This window comes from Lissotriton helveticus, chromosome 11 (genome assembly GCF_964261635.1).
Source record: "Lissotriton helveticus chromosome 11, aLisHel1.1, whole genome shotgun sequence".
NCBI classification, from domain to species: Eukaryota; Metazoa; Chordata; class Amphibia; order Caudata; family Salamandridae; genus Lissotriton; species Lissotriton helveticus.
Window position 1 is genome coordinate 101,893,652 of NC_136072.1, and position 24,680 is coordinate 101,918,331.

The window sequence follows — 24,680 nt, forward strand, 5'->3', positions numbered from 1 at the left end:
CTCACATATCTACACGGCTGGCCTTTGCCGTGAAGAAGAGCACCATTCCACACATGCGGATAAAATCAGTGCAGGTGGTGGGAGCTGCGCCGCGGAACGATTCCCTGGCCGAGCAGGGCGCTGCTTTCTGAATCGGCAGTTCTACACCGCCGCCCTCCTGCCTACTCAAGGTTTTAATGGACTCTAATTGGCACACAAAGGAATGCACCTACTCAAGGGCGATTTACATCACCTTCGCGGACTACGCCTACCAGAATGCTGATCGGCGAAACTAATAGCCACACCCACTAAGGGAGGAGCAATTCAAATAAATTAAACCACATTTGAATCTTGAAGGTGATTCGGCATCCTTTGTTTGCACATCCCATGAAGAAGAGGCGTTCATGGCCTCGAAACGCGTTGGATATGGAAATTACAAGGAGGAAGGATGTGAGAGCTGTGCTGGGGCCAAATAGGCTGGAGAGCCAAGCAACGCGGTGTGCCTTCTTAAAAGCTCAAGGGCTCACTTGCTACCTCATATATATATATATATATATATATATATATATATATATATATATATATATATATATATATCACCTACTAGTGGTTGCCAATAGAGAGTTATAGTTAGGACCTACTTTCTAAAGAAAAGCATTTTTTGACTTGACTAGAATTTTGGTGTTGTTTGACCAATCGTCAGTTAATTTTCCAAGCAAAGTGTCAAAGTATGTTCTATGTGTCATGAAAAGTTTGGGCGTAATCCGTGCAGTGAGGACTGAGAAATAAGGGTGCTTTTATAATAGTAGTTCCCATAAGAACGCGTTGTCGAACCTTTAGCCCTAGCTGCTGGACAGAATAACGTCATGCAGCTCTATGAAAAAATAATACATAGGGAGACTTCGGTCCCCCCACACAGCCTTGAGGACTGCCACCTCCCTAGGGCACAGTTACAACAATTGAGGGGTTTAGTTGCGGACCCCCTGGTGACCACTGCCTCCCCTAGACAAATTTGAATAAAGGAGGGGGCGGTGCAGCCCCCTTCCAGGATCCCTACATGGCCCTGCGGACCCCCACCCCCCAGGGCCAACTCCAGCAATGTGCCGGGGTGCCCACCCCTGGGACATTACAGTTTGCTATAGCTTGGCTGGTGCACTGCTCCTGCGAAATTATAGCAAATACTGCTCTGCTTCGTGAAAGCGAGAGCATTATAAATGCTCTTGATTCCATGAAGATGAGGGGAATTGCTTTTGGACAGAGGGAGATGCAGGTTAGAAGCTCCCTCTGTCCAAAAGCAATGCTGGTTCCTGCAGGAGGTGGGGAGGCGGCAGGAACCGGGGGGGTTCTTGCGGCTCCCCCCTGGTCCTCAATGAAGAGGCCTGGCCGCAGGGGATGGGGTTCCTGGGGCAATATTGGCCGAGGGAGGGGGGTCATATTGGCCCCCCTCCCCATTCAAAAATCTATGAAGGCCTGGCCCCAGGGTATGTGTTTCCCGGGACCCAAAATAGGCCTGGGGAGGAGGGCCATGCGGCCCACCTAAAAAAAATATGAAGGCCTGGTCCCGGTGATGGGCTCACTGGGGCCGAAATTGGCCTCGGAAGGATGGACTTGTGGCCCTCTTTCTTTTTTTATAAAGAAAACCATTTACCCCGGTTGATGGGGTTCCCGGGCCAAAATCGGTCAGGAGGGAGGCCGCCCTGCCCCCCTCCCTTTAAAATATAGAAAAGAACATAAAGAAAGACAGGGCCCCATTTTTTTTATTAAAAAAAATAGAAAAACAGATCAGGCATCAGGTATCCCCGGGGCCCAAATTGGTCCTGGGAAGAGGGAGCCACATGGACCCACTTCTAAGAAAAAAGCAACAAAAAAGTGCCAACTTTCACATGGCCCTGCCCTCTTTCTCCACTACTCTGCAAATGCACCTCCTGGCATGCTCTTGGTCGGGGGATGAGGTCCTCTTGGCTGCTGAGGGTCCTTAGCAGCCAACAAGACCTCCTGTTATCTCCAATATGCCCCACACAGTGGGATTGCTGAGAGGTGGTTGGAGGCCACGCCCCCTTTCTCCACCACTCTGCAAATGCACCTTTAGGAACACTGCTGGTGGGGGATGAGGTCCCCTTACCTCCTGAGGGCTTCAGGACTAAAATGGACTTCATCCCCGAAGCAGTAATGTGCCAGGTGCTGCATTTGCAGAGTGGTGGAGAAAGGTGCGTGACCTCTGTTGACCTATCAGCAATGTAACTGTGTGGGTCTTACTGGAGGTAACAGGGGAGCTAGTTGACCCCCTAGGACCCTGAAGAGCCAAGGGGACATCATCCCCCAAGCAGTAGTGCACCAGCAAGCGTGTTAGCAGAGTGGTGGAGAAAGGGGGCATGGCCATCAAACACCTCTCAGCAAACTCTGTGGGACTTGCTGGAGGTAACAAGAGGGCTTTTTGGCCCTCAAGAACCCTCTGGAGCCAAGGAGATTGGTGGTGAAAGGGGGCGTGGCCTCTGACAACTTATCAGCTGGGGCATTTAAAAAAAAAAAAAGCATTGGTCCTCGGGTCCCGCCGCGTGCCCGGTGTGCGGCGGGCCCAGGGGCCACATTCTGTGGGGACCCGCCGCACATGGGGCACGCGGCGGGCCCCGGGGGCATTTAAAAAAAAAAAAGTATTGGTCCTCGGGTCCCGCCGCGTGCCCGGTGTGCGGCGGGCCCAGGGGCCACATTCTGTGGGGGTCCGCCGCACATGGGGCATGCGGCGGGCCCCGGGGGCATTTAAAAAAAATAAAGTATTGGTCCTTGGGTCCCGCCGCGTGCCCGGTGTGCGACGAGCCCAGGGGCCACATTCTGTGGGGGCCCGCCTCACATGGTGCACGCGGCAGGCCCCGGGGGCACATTTAAAAAAAAAAGTATTGGGCCTTGGGTCCCGCCGCGTGTACGAAGTGCGGCGGGCCCAGGGGCCACATTCTGTGGGGGCCCGCAGCACATGGGGCACGCGGCAGGCCCCGGGGGCACATTTTTAAAAATAAAGTATTGGGCCTTGGGTCACGCCGCGTGATCGGTGTGCGGCGGGCCAGGGGCCTCATTCTGTCGGGGCCCGCCGCACATGGGGCACGCAGGCGGGCCCCGGGGGCATTTAAAAAAAAAAAAGTATTGGCCCTCGGTTCCCGCCGCGTGCCTGGTGTGCGGCGGGCCCAGGGGCCACATGCCGTGGGGGCCCGCCACACATGGGGCACGCGGCGGCCCTTGGGGCATTTTTTTTTTAAGTATTGGTGCTCGGGTCCCGCACGTGCCCGGTGTGTGGTGGACCCAGGGGCCACATTCTGTGGGGGCCCGCCGCACATGGGACACGCGGCGGGTCCCGGCGGCACATTTAAAAAAAAAAAAGTATTGGTCCTCGGGTCCGGCCACGTGCCCGGTGTGCGGTGGACCCAGGGGCCACATTCTGTGGGGTCCCTGGGGCACATTTAAAAAAAAAAGTATTGGGCCTTGGGTCCCGCCGCGTGCCCGGTGTGCGGCGGGCCCAGGGGCCACATTCTGTGGGGGCCCGCCGCACATGGGGCACGCGGCGGGCCCAGGGGCATTTTTTTAAAGAAAAGTATTGGGCCTTGGGTCCCGCCGCGTGCCCTGTGTGCGGCGGGCCCGGGGTCCACATTCTGTGGGGGCCCGCCGCACATGGGGCACGCAGCGGTCCCCTGGGGCACATTTTTTTAAAAAAAGTATTGGGCCTTGGGTCCCGCCGCGTGCCCGGTGTGCGGCGGGCCCAGGGGCCACATTCTGTGGGGGCCCGCCGCACATGGGGCACGCGGCGGGCCCCGGGGGCAATACAAAAAAAAAGTATTGGTCCTTGGGTCCCGCCGCGTGCCCGGTGTGAGGCGGGCCCGGGGGGGGGTCATTATTTTTTTTTATGTATACTGTTGGGGGGGATCACTCTCACACTTCCTAGCTGGTAAGTTTGGGGTTCTGTACACTTCTGGGGAGTTTCATAATTCTTTATTTTGGGTTTGGGTCTTTTGTAGTGTCTATGGGGAAAGGAACTGCTGTGTCAAGCGCCAGAATTGGGCCGCCTGCTGCACAGCGTGGGTAAGTTTGGGGTTCTGTACACTTCTGGGGACTTGCATAAATGTTTATTTTGGTTCTTTTGCAGAGTCTCGGAGGAAAAAATCTGCTGTTTCAAGAGCCAAATTTGGCCACCTGCTGCACAGCGCTGGTAAGTTTGGGGTTCGCTACACTTCTGGGGACTTTCATAATTCTTTATTTTGGTTTTGGGTCTTTTGTAGTGTCTATGGGGAAAGGAACTGCTGTTTTCAGCGCCAGAACTGGGCCGCCTGCTGCACAGCGCGGGTACATTTGGGGTTCTGTACACTTCTGGGGACTTTCATAATTCTTTATTTTGGTTTTGGGTCTTTGTAGTGTCTATTGGGAAAGGAACTGCTGTTTCAAGCGCCAGAATTAGGATGCCTGCTGCACAGCTCGGGTAAGTTTGGGGTTCTGTACACTTCTGGGGACTTGCATGAATCTTTATTTTGGTTCTTTTGCAGAGTCTCGGCGGAAAATATCTGCTGTTTCAAGAGCCAGAATTGGGCCGCCTGCTGCACAGCGCTGGTAAGTTTGGAGTTCTGTACACTTCTGGGGACTTTCATAATTCTTTATTTTGGTTTTGGGTCTTTTGTAGTGTCTATGGGGAAAGGAACTGCTGTTTCAAGCGCCAGAATTGGGCCGCCTGCTGCACAGCACAGGTAAGTTTGGCGTTCTGTACACTTTTGGAGACTTGCATAAATCTTTATTTTGGTTCTTTTGCAGAGTCTCGGAGGAAAAAATCTGCTGTTTCAAGAGCCAGAATTGGGCCGCCTGCTGCACAGCGCTGGTAAGTTTGGGGTTCTGTACACTTCTGGGAACTTTCATAATTCTTTATTTTGGTTTTGGGTCTTTTGTAGTGTCTATGGGGAAAGGAACTGCTGTTTCAAGCGCCACAATTGGGCCGCCTGCTGCACAGCGCGGGTAAGTTTGGGGTTCTGTACACTTCTGGGGACTTTCATAATTCTTTATTTTGGTTTTGGGTCTTTTGTAGCATCTATGGGGAAAGGAACTGCTGTTTCAAGCGCCAGAATTGGGCCGCCTGCTGCACAGCGCGGGTAAGTTTGGGGTTCTGTACACTTCTGGCGACCTTCATAAATCTTTATTTTGGTTCTTTTGCAGAGTCTCGGAGGAAAAAATCTGCTGTTTCAAGAGCCATAATTGGGCAGCCTGCTGCACAGCGCTGGTAAGTTTGGGGTTCTGTACACTTCTGGGGACTTTCATAATTCTTTATTTTGGTTTTGGACAATTGTAGGATTTTCCGTAGATACCAGATAGCACTTGACTGGTCCTATACTTCTCCTCCCCTGAGTGTCAACGCCTAGCTTATGTGCTCCTACAAAACACACTTGTACAAATTGGTTTTCGGCGCTTAGGTTTGACTTTCTTTGCAGGTAGCTGATCGTGCTCTTTTTGGTCCATTTTCTCCAGCCATGCAACCTTTGTCATAGTATTTTTTATTTGCAAGCACTTAGGGCCAGGATTGCTTGTTTTGCGGAAAACATTTTTGCCTTAGGTTTTTTCGACAATTGCAATGCCTTTTTCCCCTTTGAAACACATCTAACACCAAATATAATTGTAGGCGACTAACCTTGCTGTTTTAACACTGTTTGCTCAACGCTGTTCGGCATTTCCCATTGCAGTTGCGGCCAAAAAAGTTTTCCAATTTTTGGCCATGTGTAGTGCTTCATTGTTGCATTCATTTTTAATCATTGATCCCCGGTGCTTTCTTAACTTACCATTCAACAATTGCCTTTCCCCCCCTTGAAATGCATCTAGTAACACCAAATATATTTGTAGGTGAGCTAACTGACTGCGCCACAACCCCAAGATCTTCTGTATTCCAAGGGAGCAACAAGCCACCACAACAAAAGCAGGATGGAGAAGTTTCTGCAGCCTGTGAAGCACCGATCACATCTGCCTACCCAGATAATCGCAGCAGATCGGGCCAGAGACTACAGTACCGTGATGCATGCTGATGGTGGCGTGCTGCTTTGCAGTGTGTGCAATGTGGCGGTGGACCACATCCGGAAACACACTGTGGATATGCATGTGCGGTCCCAAAAGCACTTGAAGCGCTGCTCAGATGCTTCTGACCCTCAATCTTCACCAAAACGTGCACGTCAGATGACTGTGAACTCGCTATTCACAAAGAGCACAGCTGCAGGTGCCTCAAACCATGAAATTATAAGTGAGTGGGTTAATGTCTGCACAGCGCTGAACATTCCGCTGCGCAAAACCGACCACCCTGTGTTGCGCAAGTTTCTCCACGAGCGAGTACGGAATGGTGGAGCGATACCTGGAAGTCCTCAGCTTCAAGAACGTTATCTCCCAGAGAGATATATAGGAGCCAAGAACGAGCTGAAAGAACTATTGAAAGATCAGAAGATCAGTGTTATATTTGATGAAACACCAGATGTCGAAGGGCGGTGTGTATTGAATGTGTTATTTGCAGTAGTCTCTCCGCAGGGTGCCGGTCATATCCATACCCACCTGGTAGACACAGTCTTCCTATCACAGTGCAACCATGGGACTGTAGCGCAAGCTGTTGTAAAGGTGCTCACAGAGTACAGCATAGACTTCCAGAACGTTATTTCATTTAACACTGACAACGCGGCATACATGCTCAAGGCATACAACACGGTGTTGAGGAATCTGTATACAAACTCCATACACATCACCTGCTTGGTACCATTCTCCGTACACATTCCCGGGACAAGATCATTGGTGCCAGCACCACTATACCACTCTAGGCGGAGATGGGCAAACTTCTCCCAGGTAGAGTTCGGTGCGGCACTCATCAGAGGAGGAAGTCCGGGGGGGGATGATGCGGACACTGCTAACTCCAATCTCTGCAAACGTATCACCGAGGCACTTGACTGTACGGCTCCACTCTCTTGTGCTAAAGTAGGTGGTCGCACTCAGAAAACTGCCCCGTGGTACAGTGATGAGCAGCGGGCTGCAAAGGCAGCATTGAAGCGAGTAGAAAGGCAATGGTGAGTGGCCTTTTCAACGGAAACCAGGGAGATTTATCTAACTGAGAGGCGACTCTATCATGGACTAATTAGAAAGTCCAAAGCTGTACACTATGCCACCAGAATCAGTGAGGCTGGCAACTCCACGAGGGAGCTTTTTCGGCTGTATAAATCTCTCTCGTGTGGGATACCAGCTACTGCCCTGGATGAGTGTTCAGCAGGATCTTGTGATAGGATCGCAAACTTTTTTGCCGAAAAGGTAGCTAAAATCTACTCGTCATTTTCTAGTCACCCTATGACAGGGACTGAGTTCGTGGAAATCCCGAGGGATTGGGGAAACAGACACAGATTGACTAACTTCGTTACCCCACCCCTGGAGGACCTCCTAAAGATATGTAAATCTATGAAGTCCGGATCCCCTCGGGACCCCACCATGCCTAAACGGCTAGCCAATAGCTTGCCAGTGTTGGAACCTTACATCAGGCACCTGCTAGACCTGTCATTTAAGACTGGGATAGTGCCTAGAGACTGGAAGCAGGCGGTGGTTTTACCCTTGAGGAAGAAATAAAATATCAGTTTCGAAAAATTAGAGAACCCTTCCCTTCTGCCCTACCTGGCTAAAGTGGCAGAAAAAGCGATTAACATACAACTGATGGATTTCGTGGAGGAGGCTGTCCTCCTGCATGACACCCAGTTTGGTTTCTGTCCCCGCCACTCTACTGAATCTGCGCTCCTGATGGCAGTGGAGACCCTACGCCAGGGGGTGGTTGAAGGGCAGACCATGGCCCTCATCCTACTGGACCTAAGTGCGGCATTCGACACTGTAGCACATACCACCTTGCTACAGTATCTGAATAATGGAGGAATATCGGGTACTGCACTTAGATGGTTCCAGTCCTTCCTGACGGGGAGAGGCTTCCAGGTCCGCCAGGGTGAATGCTATTCCGGGGAGATCTGTTTGGGACAAGGCGTGCCCCAGGGCTCGTCCCTGAGCCCCACCCTGTTTAATCTATATGTCTCCCCAGTGGCCTCTATAGTGGAGGGTCATGGCCTGCACATAGTATCCTACGCTGACGATACGCAGCTGGCTATCTCCCTATCGCGCGCACCCGGTCTTGCGGTGGACCAATTCAGAACCTGTATGCAGGAGGTGGCAACCTGGATGTCCACCAATTGCCTCAAATTGAATGGCAATAAGACCGAGGTGCTCGTGGTGGGGGGAGTCCATCTGTGTGGTCGTCGGCGTGGTGGCCCTCTTGCCTAGGCGAGGTTCCAACCCCCTGTGGGGAAACCAAGAATCTTGGAGTTTGGCTTGATGCTGATCTGTCTTTTGGACCTCAGATAGGCCGTGTGGTGGGTGTCTGTTTCAGCGTCCTAAAAAGTTTGCGGAAGGTCTTAGATCTACTTCCCATGTCTGCCCGCTGGATGCTGGTACATGCCCTCGTCACATCGCGCATGGACTACGGCAACCTACTGTACCTAGGAGCAACCAGTAAGGTATTAAATCGTCTCCAGGTACTGCAGAATGCGGCAGCTCACCTCATTCTGAAGCTTCCTAAAAGATCGGCCTCCAAAGTAGCCCTTCAGACTCTTCACTGGCTTCCAGTGAAGAGCAGGGTCGAGTTTAAGGCCCTCTGTACCTGCCACCGTATCCTTAATGGGAGGGCACCAGCACCACTCCAGAGTCTGGTCTCCAGATACGAACCTACGCGAGCGCTGCGTTCCTCCCATGGTGGCCTACTAAAGGTCCCTAGGACAAGAAAGGCTCGCACAGGAGGCAGATCCTTTCGCTACTTGGTGGCGAAGGGCTGGAACGCTTTACCCTTGGACCTTCGTCTAGAATTGTCTGAAACCGACTTCAGGAAGAAGCTAAAACACATCTCTACACACGATAACTTTAGCTGACTCTGCGGCCTGCCTGCATGAGGTATTTTTTTTCTGTCTTAGCGCAGGGACACGCTAGCTAGGCGTAACCGCGCACTCTAGAAAACTCCCTTATTATTATTATTATTATAATGAATCTTGTTGGAGAGTCATTTAGGAAGCCTTTTGTGGAGCTAAATGCTTTCCTTCTGTACTTCTCGCGCATCTTTTACATGGCCGGTAGCAGAAAGAGAAGGTACCTGCACCATCTTGCTGAGAACCATGGGATGAAAGCACGGGTGGCACCTGACCCTTGCAGTACCCGCTGAAATTCTTGGTTTGCTGCTGTCCAGTACCACTGCAAGCACTTTGAGGCTTATGCTGGGTTTGTTGAGTCTGAGATGAAACTCAGCAAGTCTCCCCCAGATTCCCTTGAAAATCTACAGAAGATTTTGAACAGCGACCAAAGAAACTGCATTAAAGTCCAATTGGACATTGTGGCAGAAAAATGCCAAAGCATTTTAAACCTGCTGGAGTTATTCCAGAGTCAGACACCAGTGACCATGAAGGTATATGATTATTTGCAGGACCTCCACATGAACCTAACAAACAATTTAGTCCTCACTGTGGAGTCACTACAACCATTTCTACAGACCACTGCAGGGGCAAAATTAAGTCTGGCACAGAAAAAAAAGATAACAGCCCAGCTTAATGAAGCTTTTAAACATTCACTGGAAAAGGTGGGCAAATACATAGGGGAGGCCCAGCCAGGCATACAATTCTTGGAACAAGTGCGCCTTTTCAATCCTGCGCGACTCTGCATCCTGCCTAATGAGAAGAGTGCATATTCAGCCATCCCTGGTTTGAGCGAAGTTCCCATTCAGGAGCTTCGCCTCTACTTTGAAAATGTAGGCCCAGAAGCAGTGCAGGCATCTGTTTCTTGAGTGATTGACACGGACCTCTTTTGGTGTGGGCTGGCTGACCGCATTCCAGCTCTTTCCCAACGTGCAGCTGTGTACAAGGACTGTGTGACCAGTTCTGCAAAAGCTGAAAGGAGCAACAGCATCTACAAAATTATTCTGTCATCCAGACGACAGTCCCTTTCAGAGCAATCCATCCGGGCATTATTGTTTTTGCATTATAACCAGCAGCACAATACTGGGCTAGATTTGGAGTGCTCAGAAGAACTTGACGTACATGGCCAAGATTAACATGCCAAGCATACATGTTCCGTGGCCATTTATTCAGTAACAAGTTATGTCCTATATGTAGTCTATTAACCAAAACAAATGGCCTGAATTGTAAATAAACAAAATATACATAACTCCATGTTGTAAAATAACTCAAACAATAAGATATCTGTGTTTGCTGTCGAAAAAAACCCAAAATAAAATGCCGCTAAATTCCCAGATTTGTGCTGCTAAATGTCCTGATTTGTGCCGCTGAATTTACTAGTTCATGCCGCTATATCCTGGGGGGTCTGACTTACTAGAGGTAACAGGAGTGGTAGTTGCCCCTCAAGGACATCCTTGGGGCCAACTACCCCTCCTGTTACCTACAGTAAGTCCCACACAGCAGGATTGCTAAGAGGTGTTCGGAAGACATGTTCCCTTTTTCCAATACACTGCAAACACAGCTCTTGGCGCACTACTGGTTGGGGGATTAAGTCCACTTTACTCCTGAGGGATCTTGGGGGCCAAGAAGCCCTCCTGGGACCTCCTGTAAATCCTACACAGTGTAATTCCTGAGAGCTGTTTGGAGGCCCGTCCCTTTTCTCCACCACTCTGCAAGTGTGACTACTACTTTAAAAAACATGGAAATTCACAGAAAAAACACAAAGGTTAAATGGGACATTATAGTTAGAAATTAGCATTTAAAAATCCTTAGACGGTCATTGAAAAATACAAAAGTTACAGGGACGTTATAGTTAGGAAATGGAATAAAATAAAACCTTAGAAATTCTCTGAAAAAACAAAGGTTTCAGAGACATTATAGTTAGGCTGACATTTCACTCGTACAAAACCAGAGAAATTCCCCAGTTATAGTTAACTGAGCTAAGTTTAACCTGCGCCCCTGTACTACACTGCTTATGACCTCACATATTACATCACTCATGGCATGGCCAGTGACATCGATGATCACATCTAGGTGCTTGACTGAATCCTGAAGTTATCCAAAACCTGTTTTTACTGCTGCCGAAATTTGAAGACATGTACTATGAAAAGCTGTCGCTATACATGCACACAGGGGTTGGAATTAGAAGTTGAGTGGGATTTACCATATCCAGTAATTTCCATGTGGATTAAAAATCCCACACTTCAATACATTTCAGCAGGTTAAGGCTGCCGGACATTAACAGGGGGAAGTGTATGATATGTACCATACCATGTGGATGTTGGTGTGGTAAGCACCAAAATCTGTATGTAATTACACCTGATAAATAATGTATTCCAGGGTATCATTATTTATAGGATGCAATAAAAAGTACATTGATTCAGGGACTGGGGGATATTTAGAGTTGCACCAGTTTGGTAACCCTCTCAATATTCAGCTTTGTTCCAAGTGCATCTGCCCCACTGCTAAATGCACATTTAGCAAACAAAATCCCCGCTAGGCAAGCTAGTGGCATATCAAAACTTGACGGGCCCCTCTGGAAGGTACATGGAGGCGCCCCCCTCTAGACTCAATCAGGATCTCTCAGGCCAGAGTACTATGCTGAGAGGTCTCCCTGGAGCTCGGGCGCCCGCATTGCAAGGGCTGTGGAGCCCTATGTTACGCAACTGAGGAAAGCATGATCTCTGAATGTGTCGGGCGATACTCTGCTGGTTGATGGAGACAAGGTCCTGCACTGACCAGAAAGTCTAGAGAACTCATGGTTTACAAATAATGAAATCTGTGCCATTTATCCAACACAAATGAGCGAAGTGAATACAGCAGACTTACACTGATTGGACATCAACCATCCTGGGTAAAAAAGAGTAAAAGCAAAACATAAAATTAGCCTGAAACTTTTACACTCAATATAACCAAGACCAGACCACTACCATGTGCCAAGCACAGATATAGCTCATTAAGCATTTGTGATGTGATTTAAAAACTTTACTCTACAAAATGAATGAATTAGAATATGATATACTGTTATCCTCTTTGAATTGATTAAAGGATCATAACATACAGAGGTCAACAAGTGAATTGATTTTGTTTTCAGGGCAACATATAATTTTGCGGTTGACTACAGTAAAGGACTTATCTGGCCCTCAATGTGAATAGGTTGGTGTCTTCCAAAAGGTTCAGCCTATAATGGGTCTGTTTATTCTGCCACTCCCACATACCCTCCACTGTATCCCACCCTCCAACCCTCCTCCCCATACTGGCTTTTATTGTTAACTCTGGTGGCTCGAGTGGGTTTCTTCCGCTTTTAATGAAAATTCTCAAATAATGTTTCTACTCTGTTACAATTAAGTCATTCTCACAATGTGTGGCACACATATTTGTAACCCAGGTACTGGAAGCTAAAACTAAGGCCTAGATGTATCAAGCCTTTTGCGAATCGCAAAGGCCGAAATTCGTAGAATTTCGGCCTTTGCGAATCGCAAACGGTCTATTTGTATGTTTTGGCATGCATCAAAAATTCTCAATAAGGAATCTATAAGATTTGCTATTCCTTGGGGCAGATGTATCAACATACCCCTTTGCGATTTCTAAATAGCGATTTTTAAGGAATCGCTATTTAGAAATCGCAAAATGGGATGTATGTAAGAAATCGCTATTTTTTTAGCGATTTCTTAATCTTCCTTATTTGCGAATTCGCAATTTGCGAATTCGCAATTAAGGAATAATTTCCCATTCATTCCTATGGGCCAGGAGGCCCATAGGAATGATTGTGACATTAATCTCAATTTGCGATTCGCAATTTGCTAATCGCAAATTGAGATTAATTTCAAGGGTGCAGGGGTGTCTCAAGGACACCCTGCTGCACCCCTGAAATGAACATGTGTGTGCATATGGCGCATATACATGCCCTATGGGCATGTGTGTGCGTCACATGCCACCTTCAAAAATGCCAAATTGTGCATTTTTTAAAGAATTCGCAAATTACCATCAACTACAAGTTGGTGGTAATTTGCGATTTCTTAACCAAAATTCACAATTCAAAAATGCTACATACATAGCATTTAAGGAATCGCAAAATTGCGATTCCTTAAATGCTATGGCAAAATAAGGAATTGCAAATTTTAAAGATTCCTTAATTTGCGAATTTTTGATGCATGCCAAAACATGCAAATAGACCGTTTGCAATTCGCAAAGGCCAAAATTGCGATTCGCAAAAGGCTTGATACATCTAGGCCCTTATTTTGCCATAGCATTTAAGGAATCGCAATTTTGCGATTCCTTAAATGCTATGTATGTAGCATTTTTGAATTGCGAATTTTGGTTAAGAAATCGCAAATTACCACCAACTTGTAGTTGATGGTAATTTGTGAATTCTTTAAAAAAAGCACAATTTGGCATTTTTGAAAGTGGCATGTGACGCACACACATGCCCATAGGGCATGTATGTGCGCCATATGCACACACAGGTACATTTCAGGGGTGCAGCAGGGTGTCCTTGAGACACCCCTGCACCCTTGAAATTAATCTCAATTTGCGATTAGCAAATTGCGAATCGCAACTTGAGATTAATTTCACAATCATTCCTATGGGCCTTCTGGCCCATAGGAATGAATGGGAAATTATTCCTTAATTGCGAATTCGCAAATTGCGAATTCGCAAATAAGGAAGATTAAGAAATCGCTAAAAAATTGCGATTTCTTACATACATCCCATTTTGCGATTTCTAAACAGTGATTCCTCATTTGGGATATGTTGATACATCTGCCCCCAAGTCTATATTTCGTAAACACATTTACAATCCTCCTAACATTTTCCCCGTTAACTTCCTACTCCAAACAATTCCAGATTATAAAATGAAATCATGAAACCATATTAAAAGAGATCGCTTTCATGTTCTTTATCTACCTGGAATTAATAGCGTTTTATGAACAGTTCAGGAGATTTATTGTTAGATAATGCATGTTAGTTCTGAAGAGATAGCTTAGAAAACTTCAATCACAATGGACTCCACTTTAATTCGACTTTTCTGGTTTGTTAAAGAGAATTCTGTTCTTAAAGGACATAATATATGAATCATTGCATACCTGCAGTTTAAGGGACTATCCATTGAATATGATGGTCTAATCTAGACACTTCATTGCAATAAGTGCTGATTCTCTTTGGGGTATGATCAAAGAAGCCCATGTGGTCCTGACTCTTGATTGTCATAAGCCAATAATGTCCTTCCTTTTCATCAACACTGCAATTCAGAGCAGTTGCATGATATTTTTACATTCTGAACTGTATTCTACCATGAAACACCTTCCTGCAGCCTTCCTTCCTACTTCAGATTGTAGCAACCCCCTAATTTTCTTTTTTTTATTAGGGAACTTTAAACGTGATAGAACCATGCAATGCTTATGATGCCACGATCCTCTATGAATATTAGGATTTAAGGTGACAATCTTGCCATTAAATATGTGGCTCTAGCCTTGAAGAAACTCACTGCAGTAAGAAGTCAAAGTCAAAGTCAAAGAAGTCTTTATTCGATATTTCATCATAAAAGACATGCTACACAACTTACATAACCAGTAGGTACCAAATTACAATAAAAATAGTTACATGAGAGAGATGTGAGCAATATGTTAAGACAATAAGTTAATATATAGTTAAAAACAACTAAGAATAGTATTAAATCACATCGTCAAGACTTCATTACACATTAAGAACAATTATAAAACCAATCCAATAAAAACATTTCATTCATTGGCACAGCAGGCTACTATTCCAGCTGACAATTTACACAGCAGTCAAAGGGGCCTTGATCAACCTTGCCCGTAGGATCCATGCCCAGCCCAGAAATTTTGCAACCCCGATTACAACCAGTGTTGATGTATCTGTTTTTAAAATTCTTCTGGCTGTTTTAGCTGAGCGTGTGCCCAGTATTCTACAAACTGGGCGTAACCACTTTGTCCTTGGTGCGCGATACAAAGGGCACACAAAGAGAAAGTGATCTACTGTTTTGCCCAACTCTGGACACAGTGGACAGTGACCAAACCCGTCATGACCCCAGGACCTGGTTAGGCCCCTAAGAGGAAGTGACCCTACTCTAAATTGGTGGAATAGCTTACGGTCCATAGGTCTAGTTATAACATCCCAATAGTTTTCCAAATGGCTGGCATCCTTCACTACCACAAAGGACGCTGTGAGGGAACCGTCTGTCATTATAGAATGCCTCTTACAAACAATCCTCTCCCAGTACATGCCTCTCAATGCATTTTTTTGTGGGAAAAGTAGCTGTGTCTGGGTTGGACCACAAGTCCCCCAGCCCCATATCATATAGGGTATTTCTTAGGTCTCTCAACCATCCAATCTTATTGGAGCCTTGAAGATCCTTTACTTCCAGACAAGCTTTCGCATAGAGCGAAAGTTCTGGCGTCGTCCACAAACGGCGCCAGAACGCTATAGGTCTGTATCTAGCTATATCCTCCACTGGTTGGCACCCTAGATCATAGAGAAGGGGTATACGTGGTGTGGATTGCGGTAGTCCTACTGCCGCCCTGAGTAGTTTATTTTGGGCCATTTTTAAAGGGTCTAAATTACTAAAACCCCATAGCTCTGCTCCATACAAAACTGAGGGTAAAATTTTTGAACCATAGATCTTCATAAGTGGAGACATAGGCCTTGTATAGGAGTTTTTATGTTCTTTAAGAAGGGCAACTCACTGCAGTATTTCCCTATTTTTAAATCATGATCGGTTGGCTAAACCAAGGAATCCATTCTGCTTAGAATATATTGACTTATCATTTTCATAGTTGGGTTTGTACTACTGACAGCTTTTGACTGATATATATGTAATTGGACCTTAATATTTGAGATAAACTTCCGAAATAAAAATCAATATTACCATAATTCAAATAATATTAAATCTGTCAGATATATTTACTCAAATTAATCATTTCATAAAATATAAGAGATAAAGACCTTCTAGTTTCATTTTGAGATAGAGTACTACTTTATTATAAACAACAAGCCTTTGGCCATGTGCCATAGGGGTTGGAAGGTGGACTTGCACTATGGTCAGTCCATGTGGAAGCCTCCTGTGTGCTAAAACTCTATTGTGCATGTACTTTAGCCATTTAAGGCAAGGGTTGGTCAAAGAGCCAGAACTGTGGTACATCTGTGCCCTGTCCAATGTGCAGCCAATCCCTGCACTACCTGGACTTTGGCCATGCCCAATCAGGAGTATGCCTGTACCCAGCAAGCCTACGACTCCTGCTATGCACAGTCGGCCACAAGGAATGGCCAGTAGAGAAGGTCTGGTCCCAGATCCAATTCTACTGTGCGCCTGTCTTCAGATTTGTGTGGCCTTTGCAGTAAATTCCACAGTACATGACTTGTGTACAGGTTATGTTTCCAATATACAGTATTAGCACATCTGAAGGCCATTGTCTGTGATAAGGCTCAGAGATGAACCCGATGAGCAGCGATCCCTAAGTTGCCCAATTTTCTCTCACTTCACACGCACTATTTGATTTCTAGGTTGGTTGCTACCAACTAATCCTTACCAACCTTGGGCATTCCTGAAAACCAGGCACTTAAGTGAATCAGAGTTTTTAGGTGGATGCCAGCTTGTAGCCTAACCCAAAATACTTGGAGAATGTCAAAACTATACTTTAAAAAAATCGACCCATTCCCTCTCACATGCCATGGAGAATCGCTTCAGTGTTCGGACAGAGTCAACTGGTACCCAAAGAACTTTACAATCTTGCGGTATTTCTGAAGTGTGAGGCAGCCTGAAATGCAGACTGGTGCAGCTTGCATGGTTCCCGTAATGTTGAGTTTTACAGAATTCCCTACGAAGGTCACGACTATGCCTAATAACACCTATTTTCCTTTATTTTCCACAGTGGATGGTGGCAACATTTGGGCCTTGGTCGGCCAGCACATTGTGAATTGAAGATTGTCTCAAAATAACCTGCATGGTGACTATTAATTAGGTAGTTCATAGTTTGCACCTCCTTGTGATTGGCTGAAAATGCAGAGATGGAGGCCTGAGGACAGCCTGCGTTGGTTCCCCAGAACAATGCCATTTTCCCCTGAGGATGACATCCTGATTCCCAAAGAAGATGTTCTATGAGGACATCTTCCCCTTTGGAAATCAGATTTCAACCCCTTTGAGGAGTTAGTTTCTGTTCAGTGGTTTGTGACTGCAATTGAGGTCAACACCATTTATACATTTCTCTCTGAATTTCAGCTAGGAGTAGGGCCACCCTTTCACGCAAAGTCAAAGATTTTTCGGACTCTCATAAAAGGATTTTTGAAATAGTAAATAGGTTTTTGCATCCACAAACGCTGTGATTTGATGACTTGCAAAGCATATGACCACAAAATATCTTTGCACATAAAGCTCTTAGGGCACAACGCATCCATTTGTGCCTTCTCAGTTTCATCAAAGTGCTGAGTTTATACAAATACCAAGCAATTCCAATCAATCACACTGCATTTGACCATCTACCAATAACATGGATTATTTGCCATAGAAAACACACAAATCCCTAGGTCTCCAAGATCACCAGTCGCAGCTCAGCCCCAGCACAAGACACAGACGCCATCTACTGCTGGCAACAGTCAAAAAAGGAAGCAAGTGGGAAGGACACACTTGTAGGTACAGCAAGAACAATGACCCAATCTGGCAATTCTACTATTAAGTCCCTTATTCTAAGTTCTGTGGAGTGGTAACTACACAGGAGGAACCACCCCACACAAATACACGTGCTATGAGGTGTGGGAAGGCACTTTATAAAACCTAATGCTTTTCTGCACCTTTTTCTACATGTTCAAAAGAGGTGCCAAATGTGCAAAGAAAAAGGCCAGAATTGGGGAACATCATGCAGTAATCAGAGAGTCAACTTCCCATTACATCCCAAAAACTGAAGATAATCATTAACTGAGGTGGGCAAATTGTCTGCAATAAGTAATTAAGGACATGGTATCTCCCCCTCCAGTTACTATCTATAGTGGATTGAGGGCCTACGTTTATAGTAGATGAAACAATGGTTCCCCTGCTTCACACACTCTGTCCCTATTCGAAATCAGGCCTGTGAGCAATTTGCATATTTTTTCTACGTGGAACTCCACAAAGTGACACACAATCTATGTGGGGTTCTGCAAGTGACGGAGTGCAGTGCAAACTTTTTCCTGCAGCCCGGTTAGAAATTCAACCTGAGTGTCAGCTTGCGCTCACTAAATTACCGTTCGCGAGCGCAGGTGGGGAAAACAATCAGCTGCACTAAGCGGAGTGGAGTTTTCTGCACTCCGCAAGTTCCGCAGACCACCAAGGGCAGAAGACTCTGAAAACTCCGCAAATGGAGTGGAGTTCACTGCCCAGGCCTAAACGAAATGACATAGATTATGATGTTAATTGTATAGTAATTAAAGCAATAACCAAACAGCATATATTTATTGTTTTTCACATCTCCCTCAGCAAGTGTTCGGAGGAATGTGTGACAAGGGCCCTAAAGCAATGAGCTGGGGAGAAGAAAAATGTACAGTTGCTTTTTTCAACTTATTTTGCTAAGATTGCATATTGAATTGGATACACATGCTTCTACTTTATTCATTGTTTGTATTCTATACTCCAAAGCAATTGGCTTGCCTGTATTTAAATAGACTTAATTGTCTTACACACATAGGGCCTGACTCTGAGGCGGTTATATCCACCTTGTAGACCATCACCTTAACTGGGCGGACGAATTAAGAAAAAGCAAAGTAACCCTGATCCAACACGGAGGTGCAATTTTAAAAATTCTAATTAACACTGGTCAAGCCGGCACTAACCACATATAATTGAAAAGCAGCGACACCAAGTATGTGTGTTGCGGAAATATAGGGCTATTAGAAGACGGTGGCCTTACAAACCACTGAGAAATCAGTTTTGAGATGAATGATCTGTTTTGGCCAATGAATGCAATTGGCATTATTGAGATTACAACTGGGCATGGTCAAACTAGAAGATCACATAGCCCCAAAACCAATTTGTTACTGGATTCAGGTGTGGACCAACCCCATCCTGACAGTGTCCCAGAAAGCTTTCTAGGATGTACAAAGACGCAGAGAGCCTGCCTCCCTACCATGGTTTGAGCACAGTAAGAACATTCTCACTGCCGTTGGTTGTGAACATCTATGGTTGAAACCTGAGCAGATGTAAAAGGATTCCCTAATAATGGTAAAAATACAATTTTGGGACCATGCAAAGCTAGAGGATGTGGCTAGGAAAAAAAATCTCTTTACAATATCATGAATTAGAGCCTGGCTTTTAACCTTATATTAATTGATGGGACCTTTCCTGCGTAAAAAAGATCTCTATATATCAAATTCAGACTTGGCACTCTGCAGGTACTGTCCTTCACTAAAAAGTGGTCGGAGACTGTGGACTACATTTCAGACACCTTTAACTGCGCTTTGGTTGGTCCAGACACAATCGCTGACTTCATGCTTTTGTTTACCAACACCTTGCAGCACAGAAGGCACTTTTTAAATCCTTTGTTTCAAAATACAACACACAGTGCTGCGAGGAAGCCATTGAACTCTGCAATGGGACTGAATCAAGGGAAATATACCTTGCAGTTGGACATACATTTACTCAGCATGGAAAATAACAAGACCTCAGCTGAGATGAACCAGGATTACCTCTCTGCTGCAGGGTATAAACTGTTTCTTCCTTGGTGGCTTCTCTGAGAAAATTACAAATGGCACAGTTAAATTATCAGTATTGTTTTAACGCCACAGTGTTTTGTCCATCATGAGGGCATAAAATGAACTTGGTTTTTTAAGACTGTTTTACCTGATGTTTTATGAATTGTGCTGAATAGATTTTATGTGCATGCATTTGCGACAGTGCCACCACTATTTGCACTTAATTAATTATATTCTATGTTTTTATTGTATGGCTAATTTGGCTGAAACAATAAAGGAACTCCGACTCTGAGGGGTGAACCTGTGCATTGTGGTAAGTTTACACATTTTCAGTATTCACAAACTACATGCAGAGTTTGCTGACTCATTCTCCATGCTTATGAGTGTGCATTTCTACGCACCTGGAGAAGAAAGGCGTCCGGCTCAGGTAAGTGCAGTGGGGCGGGGCAAGGAAGGGAAAAGTCGACAGACGATGGAATAGGTATTATTTTTTATTTAATTATACCTTTTCTGTCTGTTGACTTCTACCCGCTCTCACCCCGCTCTGCCCCGCCGCATCGCACTTACCTGATCCGGCCCCCACTGCTAGAGACACCGCAGTCGGACAGAGAACTCTGCACATATCTATAGGGAGTGCCAAGACGTAAAATTCTGCCCATAGTTTGTGAATTACACTTTGTAGTATTTTTGTAGAACTACAAAATGTACTAGAAAGTGTAGTTTGAGAATCCGGCCCATAGTAGTGATTGTTAAATGTTGCCTGCTATTATGTGCTCTGTGTCCTTAGCTCTTTAGGGCAAAGTCACTAAGCATCTACAGAAAGTACAAAATAAAGCAATTGCATTTCTTGTGAAGTAGGAAACAAATCACATCTCCCCAGCCTGACAGATACTTGGCTGGCTCCCTAGTTGGCATTCCGCAGTTGCCAACTTCTTGTGTTTTCTCCATTTAGTTTTATTTAGCTTTTCAGTCAATGACTCCAAGGTACATTATATTCCTTGTTCTGCATGAATTTTAAGATCAGATCATTTTGCACTCCATGGCACTCTGCAACTCTAATGATGTCTGTTCTGGATTCAGAAGGATATCAGTGTTTGCAGTGAATTTGTTGAATGTTTTTGCTCTTTTGATGTATGCTTAGTTACAAAAAAATATATTTTTTTCTATAAGAACTGCAGACTGTCTGCCAGGGATGTTATGGCTGGGTAATATTTTTGTTCAAACAGAATCTTTAAAAGATAGTACTCATGTGGATGCCTTGGCAGTCTGATAATATGTATAAAGAATAGGTTTGCCTGTCGAGGTAAAATTAGGAAGCAGTTGTTGAACTGTGTGTTGGCACTCTACATTTAATAAAATCAAACATCTAGGGCAATCAATCAAGTAGTACTTGTATAGCGCAATGAATCACCCAGGGGGGTATCCAGGCACTGTGCTGCAGATATTAGTTGAAGAGCCAGGTCTTGAGTCCTTTCCTGAAGTGGGTCAGCAAGGGTACAGTGTGGAGGGAGAGGGGGCTATGTGTTGTCTGGCATGCTAGGCAAAAATGGTCGCTCCCTTTATTCTGCCATTTTCTCCAAATCCTGCTTTGAGACTGATATTTTCCTATAATATGTGTTTGCAGTCTGATGTTCACCACTTCTTTTGGGTCTGCAGAGAGTGCACCCAGTGGTGTAACACAGGCCCCCGCAGCCCCTGCGGTGCGTGGACCCCCTCAGCTCAGTACTCTGACCCGAGAGCTCCTGATTAAATCCGGAGCGGAGAGCCTCATTGTACCTTGCAGGGGGCCCCCCTCAAGTTTTGTTATGCCACTCAGTGCACCAGCAGTGTGGGTGAGATAGATGGAGTCGTATGGCCTATCTTCCAAGGGAGGTGGATACTGGTAAGCAGAAGGTACCAGCAGTGGCAGCTAACAGTAAGTCTGTGAGTGAATAGTTGGACTTAACACTGGAGAATCAGGAGACAAATGCAAAGCTGACGAGACATGGTACCCCAGGGGAAACTCGTTTCTGTTTAGCAGCTCTTATCCTTTTGGACCCATGCAGGGAGATGGAGAGTGCCTGCACGGTTAAACTAGATGGCATAGCTCTCTGGATATTTGTTTTTTTATTTGGAGAAGAATGTAACTAGATTAGAGCTCCTGTTCCTGCTTACCGGCTGTCCCTCATTAGCAGGATGACCCTACATTTTCAGGTATATGTTTTGCCATTGCACATATGTTTTAAGCCTTTTTCTACTTACAATCAATGCTGCTGAAGGTTGGAATGCATCTTACGTTTTTATGGAGAGTTAAGTAATGGAACATGCAGCACAATAGTTACCCGTCTGCCCCTGTGCCCCATCTCCAGACTCGGAAAACAGCTTTTAAATATTACTATATCCATCCGTACTAAAGCTGTCCTTGAAACTTGTGAACCAGGGTTATACTCTGACTTTCACTTTGAGACCAATAATGGAGTGATTATAAGGAAATAGCTTCATCTCTCTGACCTTCAATTACTAAATAAGATTAAATAAACATGTGTAGAATACAAAATGTACCATAAAGTGTGTGCTGCCTAGCAATGCTCCAATAACATGGTCCTGTTTCCCTCTTTCTCATCACATTCTTTTTCTCGTAATCTAGTTTCAAGCAGACCACAAGTACACAATACTGCTGTCTATACAGCACCTTATGGTTCAAATGTCCTTGATGACCTAAGACTATCTCTGGAAAGCTCTGTTCTGTGCCTTGGATTTAGGTTCATGACGTTTCACATATCTTTAATAAAGGAACCATGTTAAATGCACACACACACACATATTTATATAGCAGCACAACATATATACCAGATGCATCAACCCACCAAAAGATCACATTGGCAGTGGAACCTCTTACCTGCATGTTACTCGCACATCGTACATAGCAGATATTTCACCCACCAAACTCTTATAGAGTTTGCACACACATGCTATCTCACAACAGAGGTACGTTTTAACTCAACAATGTATTTATTAGCAATGTTTCTCAATCTGTTTATATAAAACACATAGAGACCCGTATGTCTGGATAGATTTGAAGGCCCATAAGAGCAATGTTTACTTTTTAGAAGCATGTCCCATATCCTACTAGCACCATTAACATATCTGTCCCTATATCATTCACATACTCTTAACCTTTACCTGCCACATTCTCTGCAAACTGGGGAGACAACCTCTCTTTGCAATGATCTCATTTTGGTCATTGCATGCTTTTTGTTTTGCTCCTTTAAATCTCGTTATGTTATTTAGTTGCACCCTCATTAACTCACGTAGGGACTTCAATTCAGACAATGAGCTGGGTAAACATCACCCAAATGGTATAGCGAGCACCTGGAAGAACTACATTATATATTACTATGATGCAAAGGAGTTGCCATTTTTGTAGACAGAAGCCCACATCTTGAGCATGCTTCATCATCCGGCTTCAGTGTTGTTGTGAACACTCCACTTGCACAACCTATGTCGAGTGCTGTTTATACACAATTATTTATGAGTCTGTTCTAACTGCAACTCTGCAAATAAAAGCTCTGAAAAACACCAAAATACAAAGAAGGGGAAAACCATAACAGAGGTCAGAAATGTGAAGCCATTCATAGTTAAGAAGGCCTAAAAGGTAAGATGATGAGAGAAAGAGAAGGAAAGAGTGTGGAGGAATGTATATTCGATTGGTGTAACAGGTTAATTGGCAGAAGAGCCCAGAAGCCCGAGGTTCCCACCAATTCTGTCCACTGCTGTATCTTATAATCCACATATCAGCCGGGCCCATTTAATTCCTTGCATGTGGTCCACATTACACTCCATAAGCAACTGATAGTGAGGACTTAAAGGAAGATTGAAACGAAGGACGTATGAAAAAAAGAAATCATTTTTGACAAGAAGGAAGGGCCAAAAGCGTTACATGATGAATTCAAAGGTGAAAGGACTGATGGATGAAGTGTAAAAAAAGCATTTGCATGGGTGGTTGAAAGAAAGATTAGCAAGAAGGATGAAAGGCTGGATTGGAGAGTGGATGGATGGAAAAGTCAGGATGGATGGGTACATTGATTATAGGCGAGTGAAATGATGCATGGATAACAATGAAAGGATGTATGGATGAGAAACTGATGGATGAATGGTTGGATGTGTGAGTAGATGGAAAGATGGTTGAAAAGAAGAGTGTAATGATGAAAGGTTGGATAGACAGATTGGTAAAGTAAGGTTGGATGGAGTGGTGAAAGGATGGATGGAAGCATCAAAAGATAGATGGATTGATGCTCACCAATGGTATTCGAGGTATAATTCAAAGTGGGAGGGTATTTCAATTTTATGGCTACTTCCTTGTCAGGCATTTCCATATCCTAGACACGTTCTTGTAATTGGACGGGTTCAAAACGTATGGGCTCAAAATTTATTTGAAGAGCTTGAGACATTATAATTAGGGATCGGAAAGTTTCAGGAATGTCTATAGTCTAAACTACCTATGGCATAAGCCACACCATACATTTATTTTTGGCTGCCCTGAAAGAGTTAAAAAATAAACTCTACAGTTTGGCAATGGGTTAGGATTGGCCCACAACTCTGAAATATGCTTTTAGTAGACATGTTTCGACCAATCGCTTGTCCCCAACCTATTCAGTAGCTTTCACCAGCAATTATAGATCCCTTTATTAGCCATGTCCCTTTTTTGGACAGACGTAAAGACACACAAGTTAATGAAAAATACTCACTTGTAACTTCCTTATTGGACTTTTCAGTAGATAAAGCAAAATTAAAAGACAAAAATTACCAATATAATCATATAGGGCCCGATGTAGGTAAAACGCATTTACCGATTTTAAAATACCGATCCGTACCGAATCGGTATTTCAAAATCGGAAAATGATATGTAGGAAATAATCATCGGAAAAATACCGATTCGGCAGCATTCGGTATCGAGAGTCGATACGTACCGAATCGCCAACTACCGATTCGGTATAGGCCGGGTCGGACAAGTCCGAATCGGAAAAAAAAAAT